At 54.0% G+C, this 17,706-nt stretch overlaps 1 protein-coding gene across 2 annotated transcripts in view; it reads right to left on the minus strand.

Moving 5' to 3' along the window:
• Nucleotides 1-17,706, minus strand: part of ARK2C (arkadia (RNF111) C-terminal like ring finger ubiquitin ligase 2C) — a 131,547-nt gene that overhangs the window by 68,421 nt on the left and 45,420 nt on the right. The gene's annotated exons all lie outside the window — the stretch shown is intronic.

The raw sequence follows: 17,706 nt of genomic DNA on the forward strand, positions 1-17,706 counted from the left end.
GGCCTCTTGAAATAGCCCTGCCTCTCCATTCCTGTACCACCTCCCTCCTGTAGCCCACTATCACCTACTTGGTGCCCTACCACCTCCCTCCTACTCCCCAGATCTTTCTCGGAGATTCCGGATCATGCCAAGTCCCACCTCCCTGTACTCTTTCTCTCAGACATGATGGCCTGCACATCATCCTCTAAATATAGCCTGCATATATTAGCACGTGCTTCTCCCTCTGCTCAAAGTGCTCTCAACCTTTGCTTATCAAACTCCTACTCATCCTACAATGCCCCAAACACCAGCCCCTCCCTGAAGCTTTTGTCTATCTCCCTTGCCTCTGCCCCCAAGCAAATTTAATTACACCCTCCCTTGACTTCCCATACATTTGGTTCATAGAGCCTTTAGACACACTTTTCTCTCTACCTGTTACCTTCTCTCCAGCTCCCCACCTCATCCTCCAGCCCTTCACCCGACAAAATACTGCTGTCCTTCTAGTCACCTCTCCCACATCACTTCTTCCTGGAAAACTTCCTCCAGCTGCCCCCTGCCCCAGGACTAGGCAAAGTACCCTCCAGAGGGCTCTTGTGGCACCTCCCTGAGTAGGCATTTTGGAGCAATGCTGATACCGTCTTTTTTTTTTTTTTTAAGGATTTATTTGGGGCGCCTGGGTGGCTCAGTCATTAAGCGTCTGCCTTTGGCTCAGGTCATGATCCCAGGGTCCTGGGATCGAGCCCCGCATCGGGCTCCCTGCTCCACGGGAAGCCTGCTTCTCCCTCTCCCTCTCCCCCTGCTTGTGTTCCCTCTCTCGCTGTCTCTCTCTCCATCAAATAAATAAAATCTTTAAAAAAATTTTTTTTAAAGAAAGATTTATTTATTTATTTATTTATTTATTTGAGAAAGGGGTGGGGGTGAGCAGAGGGAGAGAATCTTTCAAGCAGACTCTGTGCTGAGCACAGAGCCCGACTCGGGGCTCCATCTCACAACCCTGAGATCATGACCTGAGCCAAAACCAAGAGTCAGACACAACTGACTGAGCCCCCCCAGGTGCCCCTGTCTTTTTCTTTAAGTAGACTTTTATAGAGCAGTCTCAGTTTCGATATTACCTTTTGTCTGTCTCCCTCACCTCACTATAAGCTCCTTATTGCAACCTGTAGCTAGAATAAGCTTGCGTGTCTAGCACGTGGCAGGTGCCAGTGGCTACCTGTTGAAGACTAGGCAGTGAGGGAAAGAGAAAGAAGAAAGGAGGGAGGACAGAAGGAGGGACGGATGACATCACATCTCAAATATCCAGTCTCAGTTTTATGAAACATTATTCTTTTCATTAAAGGCTATTTACTAAAGATATAATAAAATGTGATACAATTTACACCTTCCTAAGACCTTTCCTGTACATATGTTCACAGTTGAAAACAGCCCATCGTCAGACCGCGTGCTGACTTGGAGTTCAGGTGAGTGGCCAATACTTTAACCTCTCTGCCTGCTCACCCAATGCAGCAACCTCCTCCCAGCGGCCAGGGCGCCCCCGGGACAGGGGCTGGGTATTGCATCTTTGGGCCTCTGCCATCCCCTGATCCTCTGCACATAAAATATTCTTAAAAAAAAAAAAAAAGATATTTTATTTATTTATTCGACAGAGGGAGACACAGCGAGAGCAGGAACACAAGCAGGGGGAGTGGGAGAGGGAGAAGCAGGCTTCCCGCCGAGCAGGGAGCCCAGTGCGGAGCTCGATCCCAGGACCCTGGGATCATGACCTGAGCTGAAGGCAGACGCGTAACCACTGGGCCACCCAGGCGCTCCTGCACATAAAATATTCTTAACCCCGTGTTTGTTGAACTAACTTCAAATGCACTGAATTGAGGCCCCAAAAGAAATTCTTTTCCAAAGGAAAAAAAAAAAAAAGGAAATTCCTTTCCAGTCATTGGCCCATGATTTTGCAACATCCCACAGATTCTAGCCTACTGTTCTGATGCACAGGTGGGGTCTGGGGTCCCATCCAGGAGGCTTCAAAAGGCCCCGGACAGGGGCGCCTGGGGGGCTCAGTCAGTTAAGCGTCTGCCTTCGGCTCAGGTCGTGGTCCCAGGGTCCTGGGATCGAGCCCCACATCGGGCTCCCTGCTCAGCGGGGAGTCTGCTTCTCCCTCTCCCTGCTCTGTCTGCCGCTCCCCCTGCTTGTGCGCTCTCTCTCCCTGACAAATAAGTAAATAAATAAAATCTTTAAAAAAAGAAAAAAAAATCCTGACAAAACTCTCTCTCCAAGAAGCTGCATATTCTGCTTCCTTTATGCCCGTGCCTCCACCTGACAGGGACAAAGCCGGATGCTGGGCGGGCGAGAGCCACGCTGCGTCCTCTGCCATTGTCCTGACCATGTGGTCCTGGTCATGCTCCTTCGTGAACCTCGGTTTCCTTGTCTGTAAAGTGGGCATACTAACACTTTCCTCCCAGAGATTCCTGACACAGAGAAGGTAGCCAAACGGTGTCAGCTCCGTCCTTGCTGTGCATTGATTTTAGGAACGCCAGGCAACAGCTTTGCTGTCTAGAAGCTGGGGCTGCAGAGAGGAGGCTCCGAGCGGACAGCAGGGGCAGAGAGGTGCTGGTGGCCCCCAGCCACTGGCAAGGGTGCTACTCAGAGTGGCCGGTGCTTGCTGGGCCTGACTGTGCCGGCCCGGCCCCAGCACTCACAGGCTCTATCTCATTTTGTCCCTGGACAACCCTGCGGACATCATGGTCCCATTTTACAGATAAGGAAATGGAAGCAAAAGGAGGTGAAGTAAAGTGCCCAGACTCACAGTCTCGTGCAGGGCAGGGTCTCAGCCTGCGCTGTGGTTTCCCCAGCACATCATAGCTGACCCACCGATCCACAGCCGTGTGATGGAAGCAGAGCCGTGGTTGCCGCGATGGACTTACAGGACACCCAAAAGGGACTCCAGTCCGTGTGCTGCTCCCAACCCCAAGGATCACGCCCCACCCCCGAGCCTGCCTGCCGCGGGGTCTGAAATTCCCTGTGTGCTCTGGACATTCCCCCGAAAACTGCCAGGAACCGAGAGTCTCTGATGAACGTAGAGCTCCCCGAGGCACATAAACTCATGCAGCAACTAACATGGCAATGAATACTCGCACGGTGCTAAGGAAAGGGAGCTCAGGACAAGTAATTTTTGATGAAAGGGAAAGGAACCATCTAGAGCCAATATATGGATGAGGCCAGTGGGAGCAGAACAGAGTGGGGCTTGGGCAGCCTGGAAGGAGCCGGAAGACTCTGCGTGGAGGAGAGCTATAGCAGGTGTTAGGAGGTGAGCGGGGCCAGTGGGGAGGAGAGACAGGAGGTTTCCACCATGTCTCAGAAGAAACTCAGACAGACAGACGCTGATAAACACAGGCTGGGGGAGGTTGGCAAGAAGGAACCCCAGATCCCCCAGCAAAGGACATTTTTTAACTTTCTCTGGTCCGAGGGGTCTGGCTGGGGTCCAGAGACATGAAGAGGACATTTGGAAGGAAAGCCGAGGAGGCAGGAGGGGAGTGGAGTGATGGAGGGAGGCCAGGGCCCTCAGCGACCCAGGACCGAAGCTTGCTCCCTCTCGAAGACGTGCAGGGCTCCCCGAGGCAGAAGCTCTGCCCGGGACCCAGGAGCTCCCAGGGAGGGTCTCCAGGGACCCCGCACTCAGGGTGTGGGTTCACCCCCCCAGTTCAGCCAGAGTACCTCTGCTCTCGTGGGCCTTACTCAAGGGCCTCCAGGCGAGATTTTGCGTGGGAAAGAAAACAGCTGAGCCCTTTTTTTAAGTTTAAAAATCAAAGAATTAGAGCAAAAGAGAAGGTATTTAAAAAGCCACCTGGCTGAGGAAGGAAACTCTGACACACAGTAAAACATGGGTGAGCCTGTTGGACATTATTGTGAGTGAAATAAGCCAGTCACAAAAGGATAGATATTGTCTATTTCCACTTACACGAGGTTCCTAGAGTAGTGAAACCCGTAGAGAGAGAAGGTAAAGTACAGATTGCCAGGGGCTGAAGAGAGGGGGTTGGGGTGTTAGTGTTTATGGGGAACAGTTTCAACTGGGGAAGATGACAAAGTTCTGGAGATGGTTGGTGGTAATGTTTGCCCAACAATGCAAATATACTTAATGCCACCGAGCTGTGCACTTAAAAAAATGGCTAAAATGGTTACAATTTTATGTTATGTCTATTTTGCCACCATAAACAATAATTAATCAATGAAAATAGAACAATTTTTTTTTTTTTTTTAGTAAATTCTATGCCCAACGTAGGGCTTGAACTCAGGACCTTGAGATCAAGAGCCACGTGCTCCACAGACTGAGCCAGCCGGAGGTCCTAAAATAGGATGATTTCCATAGAAAACAAAAGCCACCCCCCCTGGCTGGCGCACCAGCTGCCTGGGCCCAGTTTTCCTGTTTGTGGGAAGGGCTCCATGCCGGGACACTTGGTAGGGAGGGGAGCTGGGGAGCCAGGATGACAAGAATGCCCCAGCCTGGCCTTGCTCACACCGAGGGAAGGAAAGAACACCAGGGGTAATTAGAAACACGAGGGGCCCAAGTTTGCCATGGGAACGGCAGCCCGGGCGCCACACATGCCCTTTGTGGGAGCAACTGCCCATCTGCTTGGGGAACGCGGGCAGCTGCCGGAGCGCTCAGGGCGCGGGGCCGGGTCCGAGGCCTAGCAGGCCATCCCAGACACTGAGCCGCTCTTGGCCCGGCTGCCCTGCACTCACAACCTCCCTCCTGCTTGGATCCTGGGAAGGGTCCAGTCCTGGGAAGAACCACACAGGGCTATTTACACACGGGTCTGCTCTAATGGCTAGCGGCAGGCTGTCCCTGGAGCCCGTAGAGCTTCTACTGGGGAGCTCAGCCCCATTCTCGGCGTCAGCAGGGGTTTATCAAGCCCCCCTGTGTCCCCAGCACGTGCTCTTTCTTGTCGCCACATCACTTGGAATTGGGTCATCAATGGCAAGAGACACCATCACATTGACATGTTCTCTGGGATGTGTCCAACTAGGCCAGTCCTCCCAGCCAGGACCCCGTGGGCCGCTGGGGAGTCGGGAGGCCCGGACAGAGCCCACCCCTCCCTGGCCACCCCAGCCCAGTCCCTCAGCACCGCTGCGCTCCCACTTTCCTCATTTATCTGGGGGCCAGCTGCTTTCGAGGTGATTGTCAGGATGAAAAAGTAAGGCAACCTTAGCAAGCCTGCACGAAGCTCTGTGGAAATGTGCATTGTTATTATCCAGAGCCTTTGGCTGGCAACATCATTCCCCAAGGCTGAGCATTAGCCACGCTAGACCAAGAGCCACGGCATCAAGTCATCAAGTTCACGGCCCTGGAGGCCCCCGAGGAGTCTGCATCCCCTCAGGAGGCTTCGTGTGGGTACCAAGAAGATGGGGAAGCCCTCTGTGCACTTGCTACCTTTGGAGTTGGAAGCCCACCCTTGAGCACATCCTCCAACACACAGGGGCCTACACGCACACACGCACGCACACATGTGCTTCCTGTTTTCAGAGCAGGGTTGGTGACGCCCCCAAAAGGCTTCGGGGAGAGAAGAGAGAGTGGAGGCCACAGAGGTGAGGAATCTTATTTTCCCTATGCCCCAGGAGGCCTCCTGGACACCACACAGCCCTTACATAACAGCACTGCAGTGTGGTTAGGGTAAAGGAAACATGGATTTTGTCCCTTGCAAAATGCACAAGATTGAACACGTGTAGATAAAACAGCCTGGCCAGAGGCAACAGAACCTTTCATTCCTGGGCTCAGAGCAAGAACAGGCGTGGCTCAGGAGCCCTGCCTCCCCTCCCCCAAGCCCGCACAGGAGAACCCCTAAACCCCCCCCCCAGGCCAGCCTCTCTCCGGACCCCTGCCTGCCTGTTGCCATGGAAACGTGGCTAAGGCCACAGCCGGTGGCCCTCTCTTCCAGGACCCAAGCCAACCAGAATGTGCGGTGAGCTGGGAGTGAGCATGGGTGCCCCCCACAGGGGTCGTGGGGGACACAATGACGCCCTGACATCCGAGAGCACTGTTTCCAGACTGTCTTGTGCACTCTTTCATTGAGTCCCCACAGGACCTCTGGGAGGGAGAGTGGCAGGTTTATGGCTCCCAGCACTGAGACAGGAAGAAGCCAAGGGTCCTGCCTCAGGATGCACTCCAACTGAGCTCCAGCGTTCTTCAACCAGGCTCTCTCCAGAATGTGCTACCATACCGATCGGCACCCTCCACAGGGTCCCACGCAGGACCTGGGTTCTCGAGCACCCCTGAACTTGGCATTGCTGAGACATGGCAGGCAGTCCAGCCTTCAAGGACCTGTAGCCACCCCACAGCCCAGCAGCGCTTTCGTGCCCCCTCATGGCACATTCCCATGTAGATACCGGTCCCTTTGTTCTACCCTAAAGGGAATCTGCCTCACCCTCGGGATGCTTCCTGACGTGGTCTGTACGGGACACCATAGCCAGCTCTCAGAAACGACGTGTGGCCAAGTCCAGCTTACTTCATAAGTAGCTATTGGTTGAATGGATATGAGTAAACAAACGTGAGGACGATGAGGTTCAAAGAGGCTAAGTGACTTGCCCAAAGTCACACAGCTCATGAACGGCAGAGCGGGGCTTGCACCCCAGCATCATGCAGATGCTCGGTGCAGGCTGACCCACATCTTGATTGGCAGCCAGGCCTTGGTACCAAGTAAGCGCTCCGGGACCCTCTGAGCAACAGAAAAGACCCACCTCCGTGGAGCTGTCCCGAAGAGAACAGAACTGCGGAACAGAACGGTCGCAGGAGGAATTCCAGCTGCCCTCCTGCTGCACAGCGGATGAGGCCTGGAACAAAGCCCATGACAAATCCGGACCAAGGTGACCTGGGTGCCCCGGCCCACAAGGAAGCCAGGGCACTCGGGGGCGTCCTCCTGCTTCTCTATCCCTTGACTTGGCCCTGTCCTGGCGTCCTGGTTTCCCAAACCACAGCTCCGGGGGGCCAGGGTGGTGATGTGGGCAGGCGGTGGGCGCAGGAAAGGGGACAGATTGGGGGAAGGGCAAATGATTTAACCAACATATTTTATTCTCTGTTCAGGACCCCAACCCCATCTTGGCCAGTAGCAGCCAGGCCCAACCTCCGTCTCTACGGGTGAACCCCGTTAGTGAACTTCCAACAAGCCTCACCTGGGAAGGGTTTCTCTGCAGGAGCACAGGGCTTGTGGGGATCCCGGGAAGCCGACAAGGCCAGGGGCACCTGAGCCACCAGATGGCTTCTCATTTAGCGGCTCTGGGGAGGGGCCCAGGACCCTGCATGTTTCACAAGCTCCCAGGTGAGGGAGCTGCCCAGGGGACCACCCTTGGAGTGCCTCAGGGAGCAGTTCTCAACCTTAGCTGGGCATCAAACCCATGGAGGGAGTTGGTTAAAAGTAGAGATGCCTGCTCCCAACTTGGAGCAGCGGCAATGAATACACAGAAGAAGAGCCCAACCATCCGAATTGTTTCAAGCGTCTAAGAGATTCTGACACTCAGGAAGTCTTGAGCGGCATACCTGTAACCTGATATTCAGGGGAGCTGGGGTCTGGTCTCCGCTAAAGTGCAGGTCACAGGCTGCAGGTGGGGAAGAAGCCAAGGCCAGTTTGGTGGAGTATGTTGCCAGAGGTTATTCAAACACAACTCACTCCATCATGCTGGAAGCTTTAGACAATGGGGTAAGGCCCAGGTTGACGGCTACTTTTTCACTATGAAGACACTGCCTGATTATGAAGATACCAGGTTAGCAGTCCCACAAACCGATCTCTCTCTCTCAAGAACCAATTCAACCCTGCTTCAAAGAGTGTCAGCACAGGGCTTTGGCACAAATGCACGGAACAGAGAGCCACTTTTCTTCCAAGCAGAAGCACGCTCACTTTCCGGGTCACTGCTATGGACAAATGATTCTCCATCACGCATGCTGAACGTTAACACAATCTTCCGGTTTGAGCTTAGATCCTGAAAATCCCTGGATTGTTGAATTTTAAAGCAGATGGAGACCTCAGGGGTCATCTGGTCTACCCAACATCTGGAGAGGGTTGAACCAGTGGAATACAAGGCTAAATCCCAAAAGGTCCTTGGAAAAGCCCCAAAACGCTGCATCTGTAAGAAGAGATCCCACATCCCCCCCGCAGATGGGCAGCCTGGAAGGAGACTTTCATCATCCACCCAACCCCAGTGTCTTCCTGTTGTGTTTGCTTTGTAAGGTCCACAGTGTTGTTTTGCTTGGTGATTTATTTCCTTTTTCTTAGAAATTAAGTATATGATGAATTTCCTTTTGGTGTGAATCCCAGAAGCTCAATAGGAGGACTGGGCCCCAAGCCAGTTTCAGAAAATCCATTCTCTCCCGCAGGACACAGAAGGCTTTTTGCTAGACTTGCATTTCACTCTCCAGGACTGTTTTGTTTGCCCCCATTTCCCTAGGCTCCAGCTCTGCGCCTGACATACAGTGGACCATCCGTATGTGTGTGCTAAGTAAATGAATGAATGAGTGAATGAATGGATGGATTCAACCTAATTCCAAGACTAGGAAGGGTAGAGAAAAATCTCAAGGCGCAGCTATCCTTGAGCCATTCCAGAAAGAATGGCCTTCCTCCTAGTCTAGAAGCTTTTCAGAAATCCTACTATTCCTCTGTCCTGACTCCTGCATTTAATGACCACTGGGCTATCAAGCAGTTCTCCTGGAATCCCCCCGAAGGCATTACAGGGCCCTCTCACGTACTAAGAGCATAGGGAAAGCTGGGAGCAATTCTCCTTGACCCCTCACCAAGTTCTCAGGGGCTTATCACAAAATGAACTACAGCATCTGAGGGGACATTTGGGAAGAACAATTTTGGGGCTGGGCTGGGCTGGCCTTGGGGAGGAGGGGAGAGAAGACCGTCAGTCCTTCCCAGCTCACCTCCCCTAATCTCCCAAAGGACTAAAGCCTGCATCCCAAGCATTATCTCTTAATTAGACCCCAATTTGTACTATTACCCCATCCTTTGCTCACAAGGTATGACATTTCCTTTGCAATGCAAATGATTGTAACCTCCCTCAGGGCGACCACCTTGCTCTACCCCTTGCCTGCAGTCATTCCTGTCCCTTGCTCACACCCTGTACTCTCAGGAAAATCTGGCCACAAAGTTAGAGCTCTGAAGGAGGATGTGGAAGCCCAGAAGTGAAGTGAGATGTCCAAGGTCACAACATGAGAAGGTACCTGGCCAGATTTCAAAGCCGGGACCCCACACGGCAAAAGCCAGCATCCTTGTGAAGAAATAATCACATGTGTTTACTTAGCATAGAAAAGTCTCCTTCAGAAACTTCTGGAGACAGACATCAGTCCCCCCAGAACAGAACCCCTGGACCCTTGACCCTACTTGGCCTTGAGTCAGGGGTGTGGGGTGGGTAATGCAGATAGGGAACTCAAGTTTCTAGAGAGCACACCTGGGAACCTCAAGGCCAGGGCTGAGGCCACCTCTCATCTAGGCCCCTGCTGTCCAGGCCCCTCTCCTCCGGCCCAGGGCTGGTTCCAAAGAGCAACTCTCCTTCCTGTCCTCCAACAAGATGGCAGGAAGCTTCCTGGAGAGGACATGGCAAGAGAAGCAGGAGAAGGTGGTAACGTAGGGCTATCTGGGAGAACCAGAGACTCACAGAGTGCTAGACGCAAGAGGAGTTCCAGGGATGCCCAACTCACTCGCGCTTCTCTTGGGACAGAGAGAGAGACACACACCGAGAGCCTGGGAGGGACACAGCTGGGACCAGAGGGCCCAGCTCTCCTGATTCTGGGCCACAGCTCTTTTCCAGCACCTGAGTTTCCAGGAAACGTGGCCCATCAGTCAGCTGCTTCCCGCAGCCTCCAGCCTGCCGCCCGGACAGGAGGAGCTTGGACGAATCCGCTGGACCTGCTTCCCCTGGTTTCTATGCACCCAGGGCTGTTTGGTCCTCAGCAAAGAGACCACCCCCAACCAACACGCAAGGACAGCTTGTCAGAGGGAGCCTAAGGGCAACCTTGTAAAACCACCAGAGGAGACTCCACAAAGCTTCCATCCCCTTTTTGGGGCACTTCTGAAGAAAATAAAATGCAACTGTAAACCAGTCCTAAAATCCAGGCATCACGCAGCAGATGGAGGAGGGCTGCTTGCAATGAGGGGTGGAGGATGACCTGAAACCACATGCCCAGGTGGTCACCTCACCTCTGTGTGAGGCAGGTGCCGCTAAAGGTCCTGGAAGGTGCCACAAAATGAGGCACTCTGTGGTCACGTCAGAGTGCGTGCTCTATGCCCTTGGAGCCTTTACTCTGATGCTTTGTTAGAACACTGAAACACATCTGGGGTAACTCTTGAGGATTTTTTGATCCAAGCAAACTTCTGGCTGGCAAGGAAGTACATGGGTAGGGGGTGGGGAGAAAAGATCTCAGAAGACCTTTTGTCTTTAGGAAAGGGGTTCCAGGGAGAAGAGCCCAGGCTATAGGCCCTCTGAGAGGTGAGTCAGGAGGTCACGTTCTCACTGGTGGCCCCAGCTGTTCCGTGTGAACTTTTCAATTCTGCTCAGACAGTCCAAGGAGACCCAAGGCAAAGAGGCAATTTCCCTGTCCTCAAGGAGCTCGCAGCCGGGCTGGGGAGACACGGCCAGCTCCCTATGGCAATGAGAGTCCTCCACCTGCCCATAAACCCCCCATGGCTGGGCTGTGGCTTGAACACCTGCTCTCCCCCACGTCCCCTCCCCTGCACCCACAACAGGGCTGCGCTCAGAATAGGGATCAACCAACACATGGGTGGGGGTGGGCGGTGTGCAGGGATGAGTCAGGGACCCAGAGACCAAAGGGAAAGTCCTGACTCGTGGGTGCCTCAAGATGAGAAGCCGGGACAGGCTCCCCTTCCTGGCCGGCATAGCCCCCTCCCCCCGCCCCCTGCCCGGCAGGCCAGAGCTTTGCCAACCACAGCAGACCCGGCGGGGGGCCCTGGGGTGTGTTCCTTCCAATCTTCTGAACATCTAGAATAGAGCCATCTGTTCTGCCAGGTAGAAGACAGCTTTTGCTTCCTCTGCAGCCAAAGGAGGTGAGCAAATTAAGAGTGCTCATCTTCAGAGCCACATTCAAAGCCCAAGGAAGGAGGGATTTTCTCGGCTGGCAGCACAGCAAAGCCACATTTATCCAGACCCCTCTGACTTAGATGAGTTATAATTCCCATTTCTTGGCTCAACTCATATTTATTGAGCATTTACTGTGTGTCGGTCCTGCACCGGGCCCTGGGGAGCTTCCCTGCTGTGGGCAACAGAGGGGCTGGCCTGGGTCCCGCTCCACACTCTTTGTGCAGCTGTGGATCCACACAAGGGCCCTGGGGTCTGGCTGGCTCTTTGCCAGCACCTCATCCTCTGATTCTCCCCCTCCGACCCTCAGCCTCCACCTGTGCCCAGTGGAGGGCTGAGCGAAGACACCTCTAAGAGCCTTTCAGCACGAGGATGCTGTGCTTCTGTCGTTTAAAGAAAAGGGCCAGAGGGGACTGCCGGCAAGAAAACCTTGTCAAGCGCTTTGAACACAACCCACTTAAAACACCACTGAACTTGGGATGGTTCGCAGAGCTCCCTCTTGTCTCTTCACCAGATCGTGTTCCCAGAGCGCTGTTGGCCAAGGCTGAGCTACCCCGAGTCTGCACGTCACAAAGCCTTGAAGCTCTCACTGGTTCAATGAGTGAGGTGTGGCTGCACCCCCGTCTGTTTGGGTGGCTTCTGTGGCGCTTTTCAGGGTTCTCAAGACTAGGACGTGAGGCACGAGGACGATACCCAGGGTGGAATTGCGGGCGTGGCGAATGAGGGGGGCCAAGGTCCTGGGGCCAGTGGGACCTTTCCACACGACATCCCCACCGCCCTTCTACCGACCCGCTCCTGTGAGGCCAGCGTCTTGTCAAAAGTCTGTTATTCCTTTTAGGAACGCCCCTGAGGGACTCTCCCAGCTGGCTCTAAGACAGCAAACCCAGGTCTAAGGAAGCTGGGGAAGAAACCAACTTTCTTGAAAAACCTTGAAGGGAATTGTGGTGATTTCAAGAACCCATCCCGTGGGCCTCCTGGGGCCTACTTCACGGCCTGGTGGAGAGAAGACTGGCCTCGGACGGAAGCTGCTGCCTCCAGCCCCTTGTCACCTTGGACCTGTTCCCAAGCCCAGGGCCTGGGGCCTCCCCTGCCACCATATTTGAGTGGGGACGGGACAGGAGGGGGTGCCTTTGGCAGGCCAACCGCAGCTGAATTTGAGTTCCATTTCGCTCGCACTGTGTAAATGCTTTGAAATCCTTCTGGGACATAAGTGAGCTATTATCTTCAATGCTGCCCTATTTCTTAATGGCTTTAAGTGGGGAAATGGGGCATGAAGCAGATAAGAGACTCAGGGAAATTTGAGCTGAAAAGCATCTTGGAGATCCGCTTGCTAGTCCAGTAGACTAAGGTCCAAGGATGGTTGGAGGGTCATTCTCCCAGGAGCCAGCAGAGGTGGGGCCGGAGGCCTCAGGGTCTGCTAGCCCATGCGTGGGTAGGGGACAGGCCCTCACACCAAGGCCACCACCCCATGCTGAGTGAGACAGGCCCTTTCCTGGACAGTCGGCCCCGCTGCTCCTCTCCTTTCATAACCACGTATACTTAATAACCACACTGAACATCACATTAACAGGGATCAACAGGACTGACCGGAATGAGCATGACAGTCCTTGACACGGTCCAGAGGAAACTCTGGAGGGCCCCTGGGTGGCTGGACACAGGGGAGGGAGCCCCCCTTTCACTGTGTGCACCCTCTGCCTTTTGGGTATTACATCATGCCCCTATGATGCCCAGGCAAATATTAATAAACATATATGCATATATGTATGATGTATATACACATACGTAATGATTTCCATATCATAATGTATAATTACTATTTTTTCTGTTTTTTAGAAGAGCATGTTCACAAGGATTGAGGTAAAATTTTGTTTTGGAACTCTGGTGTGCACCTGAAACCAATGTAACATTGTTGTCAACTACACGTCAATTGAATATAGATATAACCAAAAATAAAAATAAAATTTCACTTTGGAGAGCAAGGATGAGCGTTCACCTTTTCATTTTCCCATCTGGAGCCGGAGGGAAGCCCCGCTTAGAGCACCTAGGGCTCTCAGAAGATCAAGAAGCTAGCACCTAATCCAACTCGACTGCAGGCTATGTGGTGCGCGGTGGTAAGACACCGGGCGTCGGGAAAAGGTGCTCACACCCCGGCTTTGCCGGCCCGCAGTGTGGGTCTCCAGCAAGTCACTGCCCCCTGCCCAGCCCATCTCCCACCTCTCATCAGCTGCTCACTGAGGGGCTGGCTGGGGTCTTCAACTTCTATTTGCAGAGATCTTCCTTTAAATGCCTGTCCCATGAAAGTCCCCTTTGAAAGCCGGTGGGAAGTCTCCAGCTGGGGTGCTGAGCCCGGCCCCTGGGTTCCTCCCTCCTCCACCGCGCTGCAGTCCCCATGGGTCCCCGAGAGCAGCGGGAACACCCCCAGGCTGGACGGCACTCCTCTCCTTCCCAGTGCAGGGTCCTGGGACCAGACCGGCCCCTCCAGTGTCTGACTGCTGGCAGCACCCCAGACAGAATTCCTCACACCACCTCATGTGCCTGTGAAGGGCAGTCCCGGGGGCAGGGAGGGGTTCTCCCGTAGCACCCCACCTCCTGGCCCCCAGGGAAGCTCTGATAACTTCCGCAGTCTGGGGTCCTTTGCCTGGTGCTACCCGCTGCTTTGGGCCCAAAAGAGAAGAGAGCAGGGCGAGGCTGGAAAGCAGGGATTTGCCATGGAAATGTTTGAGAATAGGACACAAGCAACCTGGGTTTCCAGGTTTGTTTGTAAACGATATGATAGAATTCCAAATGCGTTTTCTTAGGAACCCTAGCTTCCCAGGTTAGCCCACAGAAGCAGTAGGAATGCTATGCCCATTGAGTCTGACTACCCGTTTGAGTCTGACTACCCATTTGAGTCTACTGTTGTCCCCCTGTGGTCCTCCATGGCTGGCCACAAAGACATTATCCCTCCTCCCAACCTAGCAGCAGGAGGGAAGACCTCCAACACCTTCGACATCCTGGCAGAGAGTGAAGGCTCCGTGGAGGGGGGGGGGCCCTTGAATGGACCACATTAGTGGGACAAGGCTAGCTCTGTTTGGGGCGGTGAAGTGGAAGCCTCTCAATGATGCCAGTGCATGGATTCATGATGCATGTCGCCATTCTGGGTCCAGAGTACCCTCATCAACTGAAATACTAACCATAATGACTATGGTGGAGGCCATGACTTATCTCCCAATATCCATCTTCTCTTTCCACAGTAATAGAACACCTCGTTTTCAGCTGGCCCGTGGCTATCTGGAATAAAGACCATTTCCCAGCCTCCCTTAAAGCTAAATGTAATTCTGAGACTACAAGCTGCCCAACAGGATTTACATGGAAATGGTACATGTAATTTCTAGGAAATGCCTTAATTTGAGAAGGCATCCTCACCCTTTCTTCCTTTGTATTGGCTGGAATGAAAATACAAGGGCTGGAGCTTTAGCAGCCATTTTGGGCCACAAATGGCTTTGGGAATGGAAGTCATGAATGGCAGAGCAATTATTAGAAGGAGCCTGACTCTCTGACACTTTGAAGCACATCAGCCTTGGATTGCTACCTCCAGAGTTCTACACAGGTGAGAGAAATAATCTGGATTTTAAACCACAGAAAATGCCAACTCCACCTTTCAGGTGGAGTCCCTGTGGGCTCTGGCCTCAGTTCTTACATCGCCTTTGCTCTCTATGCTCCAACCATACCAGACGGCTTCTAGGACAGGCCAGGGGCTCTAGTCTCCAAGATGCCATTCCCTTTGCTGAGAACTCTCCTCCCGTTCTTTGCCCGACTGACTCCTCCTCATCAGTCCACTCCCCTCTTATGGGCTACCACCTGGGGAGTGGTTTAACCTGACCCCTGCACCAGCTGAAATCCATCCCAGCAGACCGTCCATAACCCCTGCAGGCAGGACACAGCCTGTCTTGCCCATCCTGAACCCCCTGGGCCTGACATAGGTCTCAGGTTGTCAGACTGAATCAAAGTGCATGATTCTAGCTTCTGGACAGCTGTTCACGTTTCCTTCTCATGAGAGCCCTGTGCAGTGGGCACGGCTGCCTCCACTTTACAGGGAGGACTCCCGAGGCCTGGGAGGGGGCGGCTCCTCACCCAAGTGCCACCTCAGCTCAGCCACAGTGTCAGGACGGGAGCCCGGTCCTCCTGACACAGTGGTTGCATGAAGGGCTGGGGGGTCTGGGCCTCTGCAGGGACAAGATCTGAGGATGACATTGTCAGGAGTCTCTCTTCTCGCTGTGCTCTTCTTTTTAAGTCAAAAGAGTATTTCTTGTGTGCATCCTCCGAGCGAATCCTTGTCCAGGCCCCGGGGAACAAGGTGGGTGTCATCCCACCTGCAGGTTCCTCCCTGAGCGTGTGAGAAGGGAAAAGATGGAAAAAGGAGCTAGTTGTGTGGGCATAAGGCAAGGAAGGGATGGTCCTGGGTGTTTGGAGCCTGTCATCAAGGGGCCAGAGGCTCTGGGCTTTGGGGACAGGTGCTATTCCTCTCAGGAGCCCAAGTGATGGTCACTTCTCCCCTCTCTGCAGCCACTGTATCTGAAGGCCAGAGCCAGCAGTTGGAAAAGGTCACAGAGGACACCCCCGGAGCCCCCCTCACTGACTTCAAGGGAGGAGCAAACGGGTGACCCGTAGGATGTGCTGCAGGCTTCCCAACTGCCATGGCCTCATTTTCCTGGACTCACAGTTCTAGAAGGCAGCTCTGAGGAGGTCCTTGGTGCCTCTTCCCTATGGCTGTGTGTGCTTGGTGCATTCCTGCCTCTGGGCTGTCTTTCACGCATCCACTTGCTCTGCTCCACCCTCCTCCCCACGTACCTGGAGCCTCCCCAACCACCCAGACCTTCCCCTTCTTGAGGCTGCCCTGCCCCGCCCACCGCAGCCTGCAGGGACCCAGGGCCCCCCTCCTGGAGCCCTCACCGCCCTCCCAGGCTGGGTCACTCCGGGGCCCGCATGTTTCATCCTTGCTGTGGGTTGAGTTGTGTCCTGCCGAAAAGACATGGTGAAGTCGAAACCCCTTGTACCTATGCAAGGGACCTTATTTGGAAATAGGGTCTTTGCAGATGTGACCGAGTTCAGATGAGGTCACAATGAGAGAGAGCGGGCCCTCATCCAGAGACTGGTGTCCTTATAAGAAGGCCACGTGGAGACATAGAGACACACAGGGAGAAGGCCACATGATGACAGAGGCAGCGATTGGAGGAATGTGTCTACAAGCCAAGGACTCCCAGCCACCAGCAGAAGAGAGAAGAAGCAAGGAAGGATCCTTCTCAGAGCCTTCAGAGGGAGCATGGCCCTGCCAACATCTTCATTCCAGACTCCTAGCTTCCGGAACTGTGACAAAATAGATCTCTATTGGTTTAAGCCACTCATTTAGCCTTAAGACAATCCTAAAGCAGCCAGTACAATCCTTAGCAAGACTGATGTCCTGTGTCCCCAACCGGAAGGTGACTCTGAAACATCGGGAGGAGTCTTGCTCCCCTCTGTATGCCAGACACAGAGAAAGAAGTGAGTGGAGCCTGAGGGTTGCAGGAGAACCCCCTGGCATCCTGGACAGGACACCAGGAAATCCTCGCCCCTCTGCCACCACCCCCTCCAGCACAGCACAGCCAAACGAGGTCATCCCTGCTGTGCTCCCTCCAAATACCCCATTCTGGTCGTCGGGACCCTTCTCCCCTCTCATGACGACATGCATATTTGTGGGTCATCTGTTTCACCCCGTCACCTCAACTAGACTCTGTGCTCCCAGAAGGCAGGGACAGAAGGGTTCTGTTCAACACAGTACGTGCCCCGTCAAGGGCTGCCCCTGCTGCTTAATCTAGGAGGAGTGTTAACGACCGTCACCCGTGGGGAGAGGGCCGTGGAACAGGAAAGAAGCCTGCTCTCAGCAATGAGTCCTCCTACCGCTTACATTTTTCCCAGATGCAGGTGCGTGTCTCTCTTCTTTAATGACAAAACAACTCATTTGCATTTAAAAGTCACAGGTCCTTGAGAATACAGATTCCTACCTCAGAAAGGTATCTGTGCAGTAGGGCCTGGGAATATGGATTTTGTCCCGCTCCCCAGGTAACCCTAATGGCAGAACCCATTGTCCCTACCTGAGGCCACCATTGCAGCCCAAAGGCACGGAACGTTGCCCTCCCAACCAGGGCTCCACCTGGCTCTGGAGGAAGCCTCCCCAATCTTTAGGGTCTCAGTTTCCCCTGAGTGTAAAGTCTATGTCTCCACACCACGACCAGATTTGACCAAGATCTCAAATGGAGGCCAGGAGTTAGGGGGACAAGAGGCAGCGCCATGAGGGAGCAGAGGGGAGTGCCATGGAAGGCGGCCTGGGGAGGCGGGGCCCGGGAACGGGCGCCAAGACTCGGGCACCCACTCTACTCTCAACCGCCTGTCGTGGGCCTGACTCGTGGGCGTCCTTGGTGGCGTGGGCGTGCGAGTCCCCCTTACGTCACCTGCCCTCTCCCCGGAGATGGTCCTGAGCAGATGGACGGACCCGCCGTGCTCACACCTCCTCCCAGCCTCCCCCCCTCCCATGGCCCGGCCACCAGCCCTGACGCTCCTGGGCAAAGAAACCAGACAGAGGGACGAGGAGGCAGGAGAGGAGACTCCCTGAACCTATTTGGTTATTAATTAGTATGTGGCTCA

This window comes from Callorhinus ursinus, unplaced genomic scaffold (genome assembly GCF_003265705.2).
Source record: "Callorhinus ursinus isolate GAN/ISIS: 27379988/994484 unplaced genomic scaffold, GSC_fseal_2.0 scaffold11, whole genome shotgun sequence".
NCBI lineage: Eukaryota > Metazoa > Chordata > Mammalia > Carnivora > Otariidae > Callorhinus > Callorhinus ursinus.